Raw genomic sequence first — 17,319 nt, forward strand, 5'->3', positions numbered from 1 at the left:
TGGAATCATGTTCTTTAAAGGAACTAATGGCTATTTAGAAATATACTCCTTTTAAACTTAAAAGCAATCATCATACGTAGGAGTTTCCCGCTGATACCAGTTTACACTGAGCTTAAAAATCTAAAGTGGTGGGCTTCCCTGGTGGCGCAGTGGTTGAGAGTTTGCCTGCCGATGCAAGGGACACGGGTTCGTGCCTCTGTCCGGGAAGATCCCACGTGCCGCAGAGCGGCTGGGCCCGTAAGCCATAGCCGCTGAGCCTGCGCGTCCGGAGCCTGTGCTCCACAACGGGAGAGGCCACAACAGTGAGAGACCCGCATACCGCAAAAAAGAAAAAAAAAAATCTAAAGTGGTAAGTGGAACTAGATATACACAGTAAAAATATTAACAGGCCTAATTAAAAGACAGTCTGAGTTGGTGAAAACTCTATATTATAGTATTTTTAAAAAGAAATTCAACTTCTTTAAAATACACAAAATAATAGATTTCTGGATTCTGATAATAATAATATATATTCTGTAAGTAATACCTTTGAAGTGCTTGAAAACAGTTTGTTCATGTATTTTATAGATTTAAATTTTCCCATACAATTTTGTTTATACTGTCAATGTGTTGATAGTGGATCAATGCAGAGGTTACCACACTGTCCCTAATGGGCCTTCCTGTGTTTTTTTTCTCTGCCATCCTCTCCCTCCCCATCCCTGCTATTTCCTACCCACAGCATCCCTGGTCTCACTTTCTCCCACATCTCCCTTTGTCTTTCTGTCCTAGGGAGATGGATTCCAAATACAAAGGTGTAAAAAAGAATACAAAATCAGTGGGTTACTTGCCCACTAACCAACAGGTGACAGGGCACAAACAGGAAAACTAGTAAGCAGGTGAAGCCAGCTACAGATGTAACGGATTTATTTCCAAGTAGCAGGATTTCTTGCCTTCCATTTGAATGGTTTCTAATGGCCTTTCATATACATATGCTAATTCCAGGCTTGAACATTTTAACCTGTTTAAGAGTATAGCCATGAAGTTGGTTTTCCTGTGTAGCTTAGTCACTCACAACTGTAATCACCTAAAAATTGGTCATGGCTTGAAGGTTCCTTTAAAAACTAAAAACAGAGTTATCATATGATCTAGCAATACCACTTCTGAGCATATATCCAGAAGAGATGAAAACTCTAATTCGAAAAGATACATGCACCCCAATGTTCATATCAGCGCTATTTACAATCGTCAAGACATGGAAGCAACCTAAATGTCCACCAACAGATAAATGGATAAAGAAGATGTGGTATATATATACACAGTGGAATATTAGCCATAAAAAGGAATGAACTAATGCCATTTGAAGTAACATGGATGGGCCGAGAGATTATCATACTATGTGCATTAAGTCAGACAGAGAAATACAATATATATATATATATATATATATATATATATATATAACTGAATCACTTTGCTGTACACCTGCAACATTGTAAATCAAATATACTTCCATTTTAAAAAAATTAAAAATAAAGTAATAAAAATAAATAAAAAAATAAATTGGTCACGGCTCAATTTAGAAAGTGACCTTTCAATTTGATTAGAACCTAAGGTTTATAGATAGTAGAGTCTATATCCATTATTTTGGGTATATTTTCTCAAAACGATATGGGAAGGAGGCCTTCCAAAATGTGCACTTAGTAAGCAAAACTGTTTTTCCATCAAACAATTTAAAAGGCTTCCCAGGGCTTTTATACTTTATACTGATTTTTAAAGTCTTCTAGTGATAAAGAATAACAATGAAAACATAACCATTAGGGGTTGACTGTGAAATGACAGACTGCTCTAACAATAAAACCAATTCTACCTTAATAAACCACACACAAATCTCTTCCTCAGGAGAGCAATAGCAACTGTTTTGCTCTGGAGATCATCTTAAAGCCTAGCTAACCATGTGTCAAGTCCATCATTCTCTGAGGTCACAAAGGACCACAGCCAGATTAGCTAGAACTGCAGCTGCCAGAAGCAAGACATTAAGAATGTCAGGGTTGGGCTTCCCTGGTGGCGCAGTTGTTGGGAGTCTGCCTGCCGATGCAGGGGACACGGGTTCGTGTCCCAGTCCGGGAAGATCCCACATGCCACGGAGCAGCTGGGCCCATGAGCCATGGCCGCTGAGACTGTGCGTCCAGAGCCTGTGCTCTGCAAAGGGAGAGGCCACAACAGTGAGAGGCCCGCATACCGCAAAAAAAAAAAAAAAAAAAAAAAAAAAAAAAAAAAGAATGTCAGGGTGACAACTGGCTCTCCTCTATTAAATGAATGGTTAAAATTGCTTTCTGTTATCATCTTTGATTACGTTTGAATATTTTTTGCTTTAGTTCTTGTGTAGGTTCCACCTGTTTTACTATGAGAATTTTAGGAGGAAATGAGCCTTCTCTAGGTTTTAATTTCTAATTTTTAGAAAATAAATGGGTTATATGAAATATTCTGTGACTTTCCATCTTTGAAACTCTCCTCTAAGATTCTCTAATTTGGGAATGAGCAATTTTACTTGTATATTAAACTATGAGTTTGAGAAGAAAGCAGCTTACTATTTTGCATTATTTTTACATGAATGGCTAACCCTAAAATACGCTCTGGCAGTTAGTTCTTCTAAGTGCTTCAATGTTCCTTTTTGAACTTTGTTTAGAATACTTATGGGTAAACATTGCTAGGTACTGTGCAGCAGAGGTTTGACAATCAGCCTACCTAGGAGGCTCCAAATTTTGGTCCACTACTTACCAGTCAATTGACCTTGAGTGTTTTGCCCAGTTTTTCTTAGCCTCAGTTTCTTCATCTTTAAAATGGCAATAACAATGGTATACCATAGTACTGATAAGAAGAATCAATAAGATGAGGCACATAGAATGTTTTGTATAATGCCTAGCACATGGGAATTGTTCAATAATTGCACTTACATGTTTTTACATTTCTTTTCTCTACTAGGTTGTAACTAGACAGAGAACATTGGTAGCTACCTCTTGATGTGTCACCCTAGACACCCAGTCTAGAAACCTGGTAGTTAGCTTTACACTCAGTCTATACCTGTTGATCTCACCTCCTTAATATTTCTTGAATTCTTCTTCCCATCCCTGACTACCAATGTGCCCACTGAAGAAATCCCCATCTATCCCCTGGATGATAATAGCATTCTTATATGTCTCCCTGACTAGACAGCTGCCAAAGTGACTTTTCTATAATACAAATATGGCCATCCTTTCCTCTCTTGATCAAAACTCCACTGCCTAAAGGACAACATAGCTTGGCTTTTAAGGCTCTCAAAAAATATGGTGGCTGATCAGCTCTTTGCATACCAGGCTTTAGAAAAAAAATCATAGAATGATCTCATGGAGAGCATCAGGGAAGGTTTAATCAATAAGGTAGAAAGAGAATCAGAACAGTATACTGTTCTATAACAAACGTCAATAGTATTTCTCCTTTCTCAAAAAAATAGGAATACTGCTCTATAAATTTAGTAATAAAACAGCTAAAGAAACTATAGCAGGAAAGGCTCATACCTGGGTATTTTTTTATTCTGACAAGAAAGAGGAAAATGTCTATCTACCACAAAATTAATAAACTTTTGAAAGACAAAAGAAATCAGTGCTGATAACTCTATGAGGTTTAAGCTTAATTTTAGAAAAAAAAATCATAATTCATCTGGGTCCAGCCTATGCCTCGGACAGGCTGTAACCACTAAATCATTAGTAACATAGTGCTTCACTTGACCTTATTTCCCCAGACACCACTGCCACTACTGACCAGCAGCATCCAACATGCTGAGAGAATAATGTCATAAAAAATCCTCAGCAACTCTGCCTTCTGGAATTGCTGCTCCTGCCAGTGACGTCACAGCTTGTCAGCTCAATATGCCACTGGCATATGGGTTCACTTCAAGTGGTGCTAATAAATAGCATCAGGCCATCCAGATGCACTCCATTTTGAGATCACATTACAAAGCTGCATGAAGTCCTGGGCAAGGCAGGAGGACTGATGCTATTTTACTGTCTCTTTAGCATCATTATGTACTTGAAAAGGAAAAGAAATCATGAGAAAAATATGAACATAATCATCTAACAACTCACTGTAGTTTACAAACTTCTTTCTTACATGCTTCACAGGAGATAGATAAAGCCAATATGACTCCAATTTTAAAGATAAGTAAACTGGAGTTAAATTGAGTTTCCCAAGGTCACTCAATAAGATGTGGCCCTCATGTCTTCTGTCTTCATATTTTCTGTATGTATTGCATGAGCAGAATCTGATAGACCAGGCCTCGGTGGTGTCTGCTTCTTATGCAGGCATATTCAATACAGGGGAGCAGGGTCCCTCTTGAGGAGCTTGGGCTTGGACTATTGTTCTCTGTAATAGCATGGATGGCCAGCTGCTGGCTTTGATTCAGTAGCCAGTTGTAAAAAGTGAACAACACTTGCATAGAAGCAAAGTAGAAAGCAGCCCTCCTTGGGGACAGCTTGAACTCAATAAATAGCTCCATTAGTTTAAGGCTGGAGATATGCACAGGGATACAGATAGAACTCACAAAGGCAATGTTTCTTTCTACCTTTACTAATTGCATCTAACTTCTTTCAGTGGTTACTGGTTAATAGAACTGCACAGATGGTCCTTAGAATTGAAGGGACATTAAAGGTTCATTTCTCCCATATGCCTGTTCTTAAACAGAACCACCCTTAACACCATATCAGATTTTTTTGTTGTATTTCCTTAAAATTGTTTCCTAATTATAAAAGTCACATAAGCTCATTGAAAAGATTTTGAATTATACAGAAAATTATCAAGAAAAAATTAAAATCACCTACAATTCAATACTCTAGATATGGCCATTACTACATTTTGATGTGTTTCCATTCAATTTTTTACATGTATGTTTCTATCGTTTTCAGAATTAGTTTTATTATATCCTGCTTTTTTTCTCTTAACATTATATGAGCGAAGCTTGATTATATGATGAGAATCTTCCTATTAAATATTCTTGAAAAGTATTAATTTTTTTTAATTAATTTATTTATTTATTTTTGCTCTGTTGGGTCTTCGTTTCTGTGGGAGGGCCTTCTCTAATTGTGGCAAGCGGGGGCCACTCTTCATCGCGATGCGCGGGCCTCTCACTATCACGGCCTCTCTTGTTGCGGAGCACAGGCTCCAGACGCGCAGGCTCAGTAGCCGTGGCTCACGGACCCAGTTGCTCCGCGGCATGTGGGGTCTTCCCAGACCAGGGCTCGAACCCGTGTCCCCTGCATTAGCAGGCAGACTCTCAACCACTGCGCCACCAGGGAAGCCCGAAAAGTATTAATTTAAATGGCTGCACTTTTCTCTCATATGGATACACCAAAATATGTTTACCCTTGTTTCTACAGTTCAACAGTCAAGCTTACTTTGTTATTGATAAAGAATGCTGCAATGATCATCCATTTACAGAAATGGTTGTTCAAGTTTCTGATTATTTTCCTAGAGAGGGAATTACTAGCTGAAGGAGCATTAAGATTTTATGACTTTGGGGCACTCGGCGGCGACCACTGCGCAGCTTCCTCTGCAGCCATGTCTGACAAACCCGATATGGCTGAGATTGAGAAATTCGATGTCGAAACTGAAGAAAACAGAAACGAAAGAGAAAAATTCACTGCCTTCACAAGAAAGTCGCAGCTATTGAACAGGAGAAGCAAGCAGGCAAGTCGTAACGAGGCGTGTGCCGCCAATATGCACTGTACATTCCACGAGCATTGCCTTCTTATTTTACTTCTTTTAGCTGTTTAACTTTGTAAGATGCAAAGAGGTTGGATCAAGTTTAAATGACTGTGCTCCCCCTTTTCACATCAAAGAATGGAGAACTACTGACAACGAAGGCCGCACCTGCCTCCCATCTGCCTGTCTGCCTGGCAGGGAAGGAAAAGAACTTGCATGTTGGTGAAGGAGGAGGCTGGGTGGGATGACAGTGAAATCTAGAGTAAAGAGCAAGCTGGTCCAAAGTGTCCTGCGGGCTGTAAAATTCAGTTTAATCAGAGTGCCATTTTTTGTTGTTGTTGTTGTTGTTCAAATGATTTTAATTATTGGAATGCACAATTTTTTAATATGCAAATAAAAAGTTTTAAAACCTGAAAAAAAAAGATTTTATGACTTTTAATACAACTTATTTTTTACTACAACTATGACTTTTTTTGTTTTCAAGAAAGCACCAGCAACATATGAGGGACGCTTTACATTCATCAGCGTTAAATATGTTCTATATTTGTTTGAGTTTGCTAATCCAAGAGTTTGTGAGTATTCCTGAAATGTATTTTCTTTTTAAAGACATTCAGAGAATGAGATTTGACATCCTCCCTTGACATAACCCTGCATGACTGATTGAAGATAAACTGGCTTTGAATATAACAAAGTCTAAAATGTTACAGACACTTGTTGTTGTTGTTTGATGCAGAATAAAATTAGGAACAAGAGATAAAGTGGGCCGGAGACCAGACCAGAGGCTGAACTCGGGATCCGACAAGATGGCCGGGCTGCCCCGCAGGATTATCAAGGAAACCCAGTGTTTGCTGGCAGAACCAGTTCCGGCATTAAAGCAGAACCAGATGAGAGCAATGCCCGTTATTTTCATGTGGTCATTGCTGGCCCTCAGGTATTCCCCCTTTGAGGGAGGGACTTTTAAACTTGAACTTTTCCTTCCAGAAGAATACCCAATGGCAGCCCCTAAAGTATGTTTCATGACCAAAATGTATCATCCTAATGTAGACAAGTTGGGAAGAATATGTTTAGATATTTTGAAGGATAAGTGGTCTCCAGCACTGCAGATCCGTGCAGTCCTGCTATCGATCCAGGCTTTGTTAAGTGTTCCCAACCCAGATGACCCATCAGCAAATGATGTAGCGGAGCAGTGGAAGACCAACGAAGCCCAAGCCATAGAAACAGCTAGAGCATGGACTAGGCTATATGCCACGAATAATATTTAAATCTATCCAATCATCAAGTGTACATCACTTCTCCTGTTCTGCCAAGGCTTCTTCCTTTTTTGTTTGCATTTAATGGACACAGTCTTAGAAACATTACAGAATAAAAGCCCAGACATCTTCAGTCCTTTGGTGATTAAATGCACAGTAGCAAATCTATGTCTTGTCCTGATTCACTGTTGTAAAGCATGAGCAGAGGCTAGAAATATCATCTGAATTGTTGCAAAATGTTTAAAAGCAGTGGCCTTTCTCTGCTTTTATTCATTTCCCCCATCAGGGTTTAAGTATAAAGCACTAGGAATGAAGGTAGTTGTCAGGGTTAGCTGCAGGGGTGTGGGTGTTTTTCTTTATTTTATTATTATTTTTTTTAGTGGTGGGGGGGGAAGGTAGTTTTACTTTAATTTTATGGGCTCCTTACCCCCTTTTTATGGTGATCTAATTGAATTGATTAAAAGCAGCTAACCAGTTCTTTAGAATATGCTCTCTAGCCAAGTCTAACTTTATTTAGACACTGTAGATGGACAAGCTTGATTGTTTGAACCAAAATGGGAACATTACACAAACATCGCAGCCCTCACTAACAACATTGTGACTTTGCTGTCAAGTGTAGAATCCTCCCTTCAATTAAAAGCTTGTGACCACTTTGTATGGCTTGTCTGGAAACTTCTGTAAAACTTATATTTTAGTAAAATATTTTTTGTTATTCTACTTTGCCTCTGTACAGTTTATTTTACTGTGTTTATTTCATTTTTCCCAATGTGACAATCGTATTTAAAAATTAAAACTGATGGAACATTCTATTTTGGTCTTCACCGTCTGACAAATTGAATGGTGAGAGAGAGATTTTGCCAGTTTCTTTTCACTGATGCAAATTTGTGTTAAGATATATCACTGAATGGAGTATTTATAAGCTGGCCCTGAGCATGTCTAAAGCATCAGTATGTGACATTTTTTAACTCCTAGAAATTTGAAATAAATGTGTTTGTATTGTCTGATTAGTTAGACAATCATAGAGTCACAGCACAGCACACTTGTGACTGGCTTTGTGTGGGACTTTCACATGTGCCACATTTGTGTCTGGCATTTGCACTATGACCTTGCTCTTATTTCTTGTCCCAAAACTTCATGTGTGAACACTGGTGTGTATTATTAGGAAACACCAATCTGATAATCACTTGGGGTTTGCTGAGGCATTTATGAGTCTTTCTTACAGACCTGCTGAGCAAATCTCAAGCAGCCAGCTTGCATAAGTGTCATCAGAAATGTTTCTCCCTTAGAAGGCATCATATCTTCAGTTAATGATTCTTACTGTCATCCCTCTAATATTAGCTACGGGAGCTCCTTTTATTCTTTAATTTGATAATCAGCTCTTTTTTCTGCATTGACAGAGTTCCTCCCCCACAAAACTGTTCTTTCCTACCATTCCATATCTAATTCCTGATTCTTGTTGTTTTTAAGACATAAATGCAGTCAGTCATAAGTATGTAAATGTTAACCTGTGGGTTGGAACCTTTGTCTCTTTCAGTTTAAGGTAATGTATATTGTAGCCCATCTGAATTTTCCCCACTCTTATTCTTGTAACTTCTGGAGTTTCTTCAGAATGTGGTGTATTTTATTGTGCTCCTATGTAAGATGAAGCATTATCTATTAAAATTACATTTTCAACATAAAAAAAGATAAAGTGATACAGAACGTGAAGGTAATTTTGATCATACTACATCTCAAATAAAAGGTTTCTTCGTGTCTTAAGTAACGTAAATCAAGTACATTGTTCCCCCTTACTGTCAAAAAGGTATTTCAAATTTGTCAACCTGTTTTATCTCTTCTATCTTCTTCTGTATTACAAAAGCTCTTAGCTCCATTTTATATGGGAATGCAATAAAGTCATTGACTAGTCACAGTTGTAAAAATTCACTGATAAATGAAGGAGGAGAAATGATACAAACTCCCCACTTTCTAAGATAAAACCTGACATTGACCCATGCAGCAGATTTTCAACAGGACAACTGTTATCTAATATTTCTCAGCCTAGTGAATGACCTCAAAACGGATAGGAACATCCGTTCCTATTTTCTTATTTTCTTTTTTCTCCTTCCCTCCTTTCCATCTACAATGGTAAGTATGTATGGAAAAAAAAAACAAAACAAACAACAACAAAAAATTTCTAGCCCAGTAAAGTCAGATACTAATCATAAATTTCTTACAAAAAATGTACTGAACTATTTCCTACAAAAATGCAACATGATCAATAATCAACTATAATGGATTGTACATTTCAATGCTTAGAATATGAAATTCTACAGTGAATAAAAAAATCATTTTCTAATATCATCTCCTTCAGAAAGCTTGCATGATTAAGTGGATTAATCTACAGTTTACTAAGCTTAGGTAATAGCCTGACAATTAGGTTTTAGCTAATACTGATACTGGAAGAAAGTTATCAATTCCTAAGAACATAATGCCTACAGCAATGTTTTTTCAAAATGTAGTATTCTTAGATCCAATAAAAGAATCTCCTGGAATATTTGTTTCAATGCAGATTCCTGAGCCATTTCCAAGTTACTGAATCAGAATCTCAGTAGAAAGGAATGTCTTAATAATTATTTGTGAATATACAGCCTTTTCTTGAATCAGAGGCACTGTTGGAAAATAGCCATTCATAAAATATTCTGCCATTTAGCAAAATCTCTCTGAATCACTATTTACAGTTATGTGTTAACTTCAGATTAAAGAGGTAAATAATGCTTAAGCATTTATGCTAGACCCTCTCCCTATGTACATCAGGTCTATTCTGGCATCCAGGTTTCCATGGATGAAGTTTCACAGGCCCCTGTCTTTCTTTCCCATCTGCCATATGCCACCAAACCCACATGCAGTAGGATGGCAGTGGCACAGTATAGTGGATTATAATGGGGTTTCAGAGGTGATTTTGTGGACATCCATTTGAAAAGCAAACACAATATTATCAAGGTCTAAAGTAAAAAGATCTTCATTCAGGACATGAGGATTGGAACTGAAGAGGAATACCTCTGAAAGTCACATGAATTTAAATGTATTAATCATGCTTAAGGAAATTATCATATGGGAAAATAAGGTGTGATAGATATTTTTTAAATCTGATAAAAAGACACAATTATTGCCTATCAATATTATATATTGTTCTCATTCACAGTCAATCATAATTTAATTTATTGAAACATGTGCTTACTTCTCTACTGTCCTCAGTTGATTATAACTGTATAGTTGAAATAGTAATTTAGATACAAAAGTAGTATTTCTCAGACTTTAGTGTATATACAAAAATCTTTCTAAAATGCAGATTTTGATTCTTAGGCCTAGGGTGGGGCCCAAGATCCTATATTTCTAACAAACTACAGATAATATGAATTCTGGTGATCTGAGGACCACACACTGTGAATAGCAAGGTGCATTTTTACAACCATTTTTAATTGAAGTATAGTTAATTTACACTGTTGTCTAAAGTACATTTTTAAATCTATACCTACTGCACCATACATAAGGCACTTTCAACTTTGTGCTTTTAGGAGTAATGTTAAGAGCATGAGAAAAAAAAGTTGTTGAAATATCCCACCATTTCATAAACGTATCTGGGCTCTTACTAACTAGCCAAAAATTACAAATCCATGGTACTTTTCATAATAGCAATCAACCCCATACTACTTTTCTCAAAATATGCATTAGCTACTCAGTGTTCACAGAGCTGGCCCCATTCTTTCTCATCCTTGACTTTGACTCTCCTCCTGGACACTCAACTCTGCCAGTCAAAATTTTACACATTTAAAGTCCATTGAAATATTACCTCCTTCATGAAATTTTTCCTGATGGCCTCAATAGAATGTAATTTCTCCTCCTTCCAAATTCTCATACTTATCAAATAGACAAATGATATAAACACTGTCCTTTGAACATCTACCTGGACTTGGCCATCTACCTTTTCACTTCCTTTAGACCAGTTGTTCTTTCTCAAATCCAGTGGCACATTATGCATATGAGGAGACATGTGACAGAAACTGAGGCCACAAGCCTCACCGAAGACTAATTAAAGCACAGTTTCTGGGTAGTGAGACCCAGGCATCAGAATTGTTTTAAATTTCTGGGATTCATGGCACCACAGTTGAGAATCACCATCTTAGATAGTAGGCTCTCCAAAGGGTTGCACTAGGTCTTAGGCATAAGCATTTATAATAGTATACTCAATTCAACTCAATAAATATTTACTAAGGGCCTTGAACACTTAATAGTAGGCACTTAATAAATACACATCAAATTGAACATTTAAATTTGTCATATTTGAACACTGGGAAGAAAAGGAAAGCGCATTAATCAAACATTTTAATTCTTCACAACACATTCTTAGGTGATAGACTATCAAAACAGACAAAATCCTTTGTATAAAAAAATTTTGAAATTGCTGATCTATTCCTCAACTTCTCTGCCATCACATGTTCACTCTGTAGATTAAGATTTTCCATAAGACTGCGTCCAATTTACTCTTCTTTTTTCAGAAAAGCACCTTTCTCCTCTCTTCAAGTTGAATACATATTACAAATCATTAATGGAATTTGCAGCAGCAACCATACTGGAAATAATCAGCTGACATCCAAGGTAGGGCACACTTTTTGCTGCTGTCAAACAAAATTAATCACAAATTTCCAGCATGCTGAGTAGAGGCGGCCTGGGCTCCATCAGATGAGGTGTTTCTACAGCCTGGCAGCCGTCGATGACCAGCAGGAGAGCCAAGCTGTTTTCAGAAAACACCGCAGTGGGTTTCTGTATCTTCTCTTCTTTTCTTTCTTCTTTTCAATTCCTAAGGGAGAATCTCCTGGCAATGTACCCAGGAGATTCCAATGCCATGGAAACAAGGAAGTGGAGTGTTTGAAAACCTGGCTGTAGGAAAGAATGCCATTCTCCTTGCTTTGTTCTACCTCTGCGTTATAGTCTTTTGCAGAGGACTCGGGGAATTATTTAAATAATTCAGGCTGAGTCCTAGTTTCACCTGAGTTATACAGATGATCCAGGTATACTAGGTTGCCCTGGACATATTACCCAGATATACCTATTCTAGTATTCTTCAGTATTTTTTTTTTTTTTTTTTTTTTTTTTTTTTTTTTTTTTTTTTTTTTTTGCGGTACGCGGGGCCTCTCACTGCTGTGGCCTCTCCCGTTGCGGAGCACAGGCTCCGGATGCGCAGGCTCAGCGGCCATGGCTCACGGGCCCAGCTGCTCTGCGGCATGTGGGATCCTCCCAGACCGGGGCACGAATCCACGTCCCCTGCATCGGCAGGCGGACTCGCAACCACTGCGCCACCAGGGAAGCCCCCTTCAGTATTATTTAGTAGAGATCTAAGTTGTATATGCTCAATCAACAATGAGTTAACTTACTCATTATTTAAAAAATAGGGCTTCCCTGGTGGTGCCGTGGTTGAGAGTTCGCCTGCCAAAGCAGGGGACGCGGGTTCGTGCCCCGGTCCGGGAAGATCCCACATGCCACAGAGCGGCTGGGCCCGTGAGCCATGGCCGCTGAGCCTGCGCGTCCGGAGCCTGTGCTCTGCAACGGGAGGGGCCACAACAGTGAGAGGCCCGCGTATCGCAAAAAAATAAATAAACTGCCAGGTATTGTGCAAAACTCCAAGAATCGACACAGTGGAGAAAATAGGCAGGTCTACAAACAGTACATTTCAATTGTCATAAATTGTATAACAGAGTTTGAATAGGGACACTCTAATATTTTTAATTACAGCACCCAATAAACAGTAGACATGTACTTTGGGAGCTAGAAAGGAAGGACAGCAAACAAAATTTTCTTGAAGTAACTGTTTTTTTTAAGAAAAAAGAAAGAACAATCAAAGTCATCATGGTAATTTCTTACACTTACATTTTGGTTGAGTGTTGACTAAGGCATTGTTATTGCCTAAACAACCTCCCTACACAACTCTCTGAGGTGATCTCACACCCCATGCCCCCCAATACCTCTAAGGAAATAATCTTCTAATTTTGAGAATACCTCATGCTTACTTTATTTGAACATCACAAAGGCCAGTCTAGCAAGAAGACTGACACTTGAACACCTGGATAGACTGGCAGTTGAACTCTGCAGCATTCATAATACAGTTTTCCGGTACTTCCCTGGTGGTCCAGTGGTTAAGAATTCGTCTTGTAATGCAGGGGACGCTGGTTTGATCCCTGGTCGGGGAACTAAGTTCCCACATGCCGCGGGGCAACTAAGCCCATGCGCTGTAACTACTGAGCCTGCACGCCACAGCTGGAGAGAAGCATGTGCACCGTGATGAAGACCCCGGGCGCCGCAACTAAGACCCGATGCAGCCAAAAAGTAAATAAATATTTTTTAAAAAAACACACACAGTTTTCCCCCCAGAAATTCAACTGTCTATGTTGCTTGAGTTTGCTTGTTATATGACTCCATACAACTGAATCTCTGATTCATTCCTGCCTGCTAGAGATGCCCTAGACAGAGGATCTGGTTTGAGCACGTAAAGACTGTTACAGAAGCTGTGTCCTATTGGCCTTCTTTCCCATACTAAGTAACCCTTAGGTTATCAAGAAGCCAGAGCCCCCTCCTACTTATATCAATAGGACGATGGTAAAAGTGTTGGTAAAAGTGGGGGGTTAGTTGGTAAATGCCTCCTCAAGGTACTTGTCTTTCTGTCTGATCTCTTTGGCTGTATAGTGCTGATTTTATTAAAAAGAGGGGAGGGGTAAGGTGTACCGCTATCTAAGCCTAGACCAGATTATAAAGCTATTATGGCAACAAAAAGGAAGCAGTTAATCCTACCAGGGGTGCGCGTAGTGAGCAGGGAAGAGTAAATATGTTAGTGGATCAAGGAAAGAGGAAGCCTGGTTAAGGAGAAGGTGGATTTAAATTTGGAAGGAGGTTTTCTGGCAGCCAAGGTAGGTTACAGTCCAGGTAAGGTACAAGATATGAAATATACGGAGATGTTCACAAAGTCCTGCCTGAGCCCTTGGTCTGAGTAGTGAACTGTACTATGCATTTCTTTTTTTTTTTTTTTTTTTTTTGCGGTACGCGGGCCTCTCACTGTTGTGGCCTCTCCCATTGCAGAGCACAGGTTCCAGATGCGCAGGGTCAGCTGCCATGGCTCATGGGCCCAGCCGCTCCGCGGCATGTGGGATCTTCCCAGACCGGGGCATGAACCCGTGTCCCCTGCATCGGCAGGCGGACTCTCAACCGCTGCGCCACCAGGGAAGCCCTGTACTATGCATTTCTATAGCACTCTTTAAAAATATGTAGCATGGCCTTCATCACAGTGAACTGTAAATGCTGTTTATTATCTAGCCTACCACCCTGTCAGCTGACTGACTTTGGAAATCATGCTATTGTATCTGCCAGTCCCTGTCTCTAATCTGAGTGAAAAGACATCAGGCCTAAGCTTCTGTCAGCTCCTATTTCATTTAGGCTTTATTTTTAAGTAAATGTGAGGCAATTAAGACATGTACAATATACATGAGAAGCAGTCATTATTTTAGGACTATGGGATGGTTGTCATCTCAATTTAAAGTGGACTCAATCTTATTCTTAGGGCTTTCTCCTGTCTATTATTTCTTTCTAAAAAAATCTAACTAGACCTTCTTGGCTCATCACTTCTCTGGGGTGTGATAGTGTCCTTTATCCATCACCATTACTGTCATCAAAACTGGATGTTATGATAGGTACCAAGGGTTTACTAAGCAAGTAAATATAAGCATTTCATATGTCCCAAGGGCTTATTATCTTATACAGAAAAGACCAAGGCAGAATGGAAGGTTAATGACATATGCCATAAATTAATTAGTATGTAAGGGTTTTCAAAAGACTCAGTGCATTCAATGGCAGCAGCGAGTAAAGTCGGGAAAGTTACACAAGGGAATGAGGGCACGGGATCTCTATTCAAGGACATGTAGTACAGTCTGACTGAGTAGGAATGGTTGCTGCAGAAGAAAATAAAGAGTGTTTAATTGGTTGATTTTGAAATTGTAGTGATAGACTTACAGGGCAAATAAACATTCTGTCTTTCAGACAAATGCAGTGCTTTCCTGATATACCAAAACCAAGCAATTCAAGTAACTGCATTTTTGTTGGAATTCAAATTCAGAGTCACTAAGTGTAGTTGGAATCAGATGAAAAAATTCAAACAGTGGCAATGCGATTTGTACTGATTAGTCCCAGAGTAAAAGATGCCAAGTACTCATGTGCTTAAAGATTCAGCACTACACTTCTAATTAGAACTCACTATTTCATGAACTCTAGTGATGCCGAGACCTTTATTTATTTATTTATTTGTTTATTTATTTGCGGTACGCGGGCCTCTCACCGCCGTGGCCTCTCCCGTTGCGGAGCACAGGCTCCGGACGCGCAGGCTCAGCGGCCATGGCTCACGGGCCCAGCCGCTCCGCGGCATATGGGATCTTCCCGGACCAGGGCACGAACCCGTGTCCCCTGCATCGGCAGGCGGACTCTCAACCACTGCACCACCAGGGAAGCCCATGCCGAGACTTTTAAAATGACAAAGTGACAATGTTTGCATTCTAGGAATAGAGCTCAGTAGAGGACAAAGGAAAGCAGATCAGCTTTGTCTAGCAGAAGGGAAAGCATTCCACGACAAGAGAAATGAATAATAGTACATTTTAATTTGGAGAATATAAAATGTCTCTCTGAGCAGAAAGGCATGGAGAGGAGAATTTATGTGCCAATCCTCAGCAGTGTCCACCCAGGATGAAGAACAAAATAGACAAGTGGTGTAAAGACTGACATGTGGGCTGACCCTCGACCCAAGAGGGTCATACGAAGCCACAATATTGACCAGAACATCCAGCTGGGCTTGGGATAAGATGGGTTAGATTATTCTGGTCAAGTGTCAATACAGAGGGAGATAATACCAATTTACAGCACAGTGCAAAGCTATAAAGGCCCCACACCTAAAAACAAGATGAAAGGGAGGAGGAGGTTACCAGAGTCGAACAGAAGAGAGAACTCTGGCAGTAGCACTGCAGGTAGAATACTCATGCATCCTTGAGGGAGGCCAGAGAAGGAGGAATGAATAGGGACTGTGGTAAAGGTAGAAGTGATGAGTTACAGGAACACACTGGATATTCAGTATGAGAAAGAACACTGAGCCACATGCAGTCCCCAAGGTTAAAGAGAAACATTACCCTTTAATGGAAAAGTTTAGTATAAACGATGATGCAATAAAGAGATGAGCAGTTCTTTCTTGTCCTATTTAGTTTCATTCGGTAGCAAAATACGCAGTTTGAGATATCATATAGTTGTGTCAAAGGCCAGATGCATTATCTGACTTTTAAAAGACTGATTACAATAGGGAAGTCTCATGAACGTATGTGGATCTTTGATTGTGTTATCCCTTCTCTTACTAAGTACACCTTCTCCTCTCCCAGCCTTCCTGAGGTGTGTAGCTGTTGCTAATCGTCCACTGTAGCCCGTGCTGGAGACCTGGATGACAGCCTGCTCTAATTTGGCTCATTTGATGGCTTGTGCCAATAAATTCTAAAATTCGGCTCTCCAGGTGGCAAGGCTGTTTTGTAACAAATTGCTGGCTAATTAGGGCATAAATGTTCTTTTCTTCATTTCTCCCTGACCTTGCTGATTACATGCCCAACGTCCTCCCTCCCTCCTTGTTCTACAGTATCCCCTGCGATCTGTTCACATCGCCTATTCCTTCTAGGACTTTGATCTTCATTTCCAACTTTCTTAATCTGTTGAATCTGACATCACTTACTTGATTTTATATCTTTTCAGTGTTTCCCTAAATCTAGAGTGGTACTTTATTATTTATTTATTATAAAACTGCCTACATTTTGGGACTCTTAGCCATGTCATTATTCTCTTGGTAACAAATATACAATCATATGAGTCATTTCTGATCATTCTCTTGATCCTCATTTGATATCAAACTCTAATCTGAAATCTGGGAAATACATGCAGGTGCTTCTTTAGGCACTTTTCTAATCCATTACTAAAATAGTATATTTTTATTTGCTTTTCATCATATGTTATCAAGTTAAAATTTTCCAAAGTTTTTAGGGGATGCCTATTTGTATGACATTCACAATACAGCAACTGGTAGAAGCAAACAAGGGTAACACAAGTTTAAAGGACTTCCAGGGACCTCTAGTTTGCAAATTATTTTAAAATAACAAAGTAAATATTCTTATAATAATTTCCATGACCACTTACATGTGACACATCCAGTATATACATAACTAATTGCCTCAATTTTGTGTATCTTTACAATTCTTTCATTGTGTAAGAGAAATTCACAATGAAGGCAGGAAAAGCTTAAAGATTTTTTATCAGC

The 17,319-nt window shown here is 39.2% G+C and overlaps 2 pseudogenes across 2 annotated transcripts; both read left to right on the forward strand.

The window, feature by feature from the left end:
- The first annotated feature begins 5,568 nt into the window (after positions 1–5,568).
- On the forward strand, positions 5,569–5,708 carry LOC307054070 (thymosin beta-4-like; annotated as a pseudogene). Its single transcript has one exon. The product of its transcript is annotated as a thymosin beta-4-like (transcript).
- An 807-nt stretch (positions 5,709–6,515) lies between these two features.
- On the forward strand, positions 6,516–6,974 carry LOC307054121 (ubiquitin-conjugating enzyme E2 N-like; annotated as a pseudogene). Its single transcript has one exon. The product of its transcript is annotated as a ubiquitin-conjugating enzyme E2 N-like (transcript).
- The last annotated feature ends 10,345 nt before the right edge of the window (positions 6,975–17,319 follow it).

This window comes from Hyperoodon ampullatus, assembly GCF_949752795.1.
Source record: "Hyperoodon ampullatus genome assembly, chromosome: 1".
Taxonomy (NCBI): Eukaryota; Metazoa; Chordata; class Mammalia; order Artiodactyla; family Ziphiidae; genus Hyperoodon; species Hyperoodon ampullatus.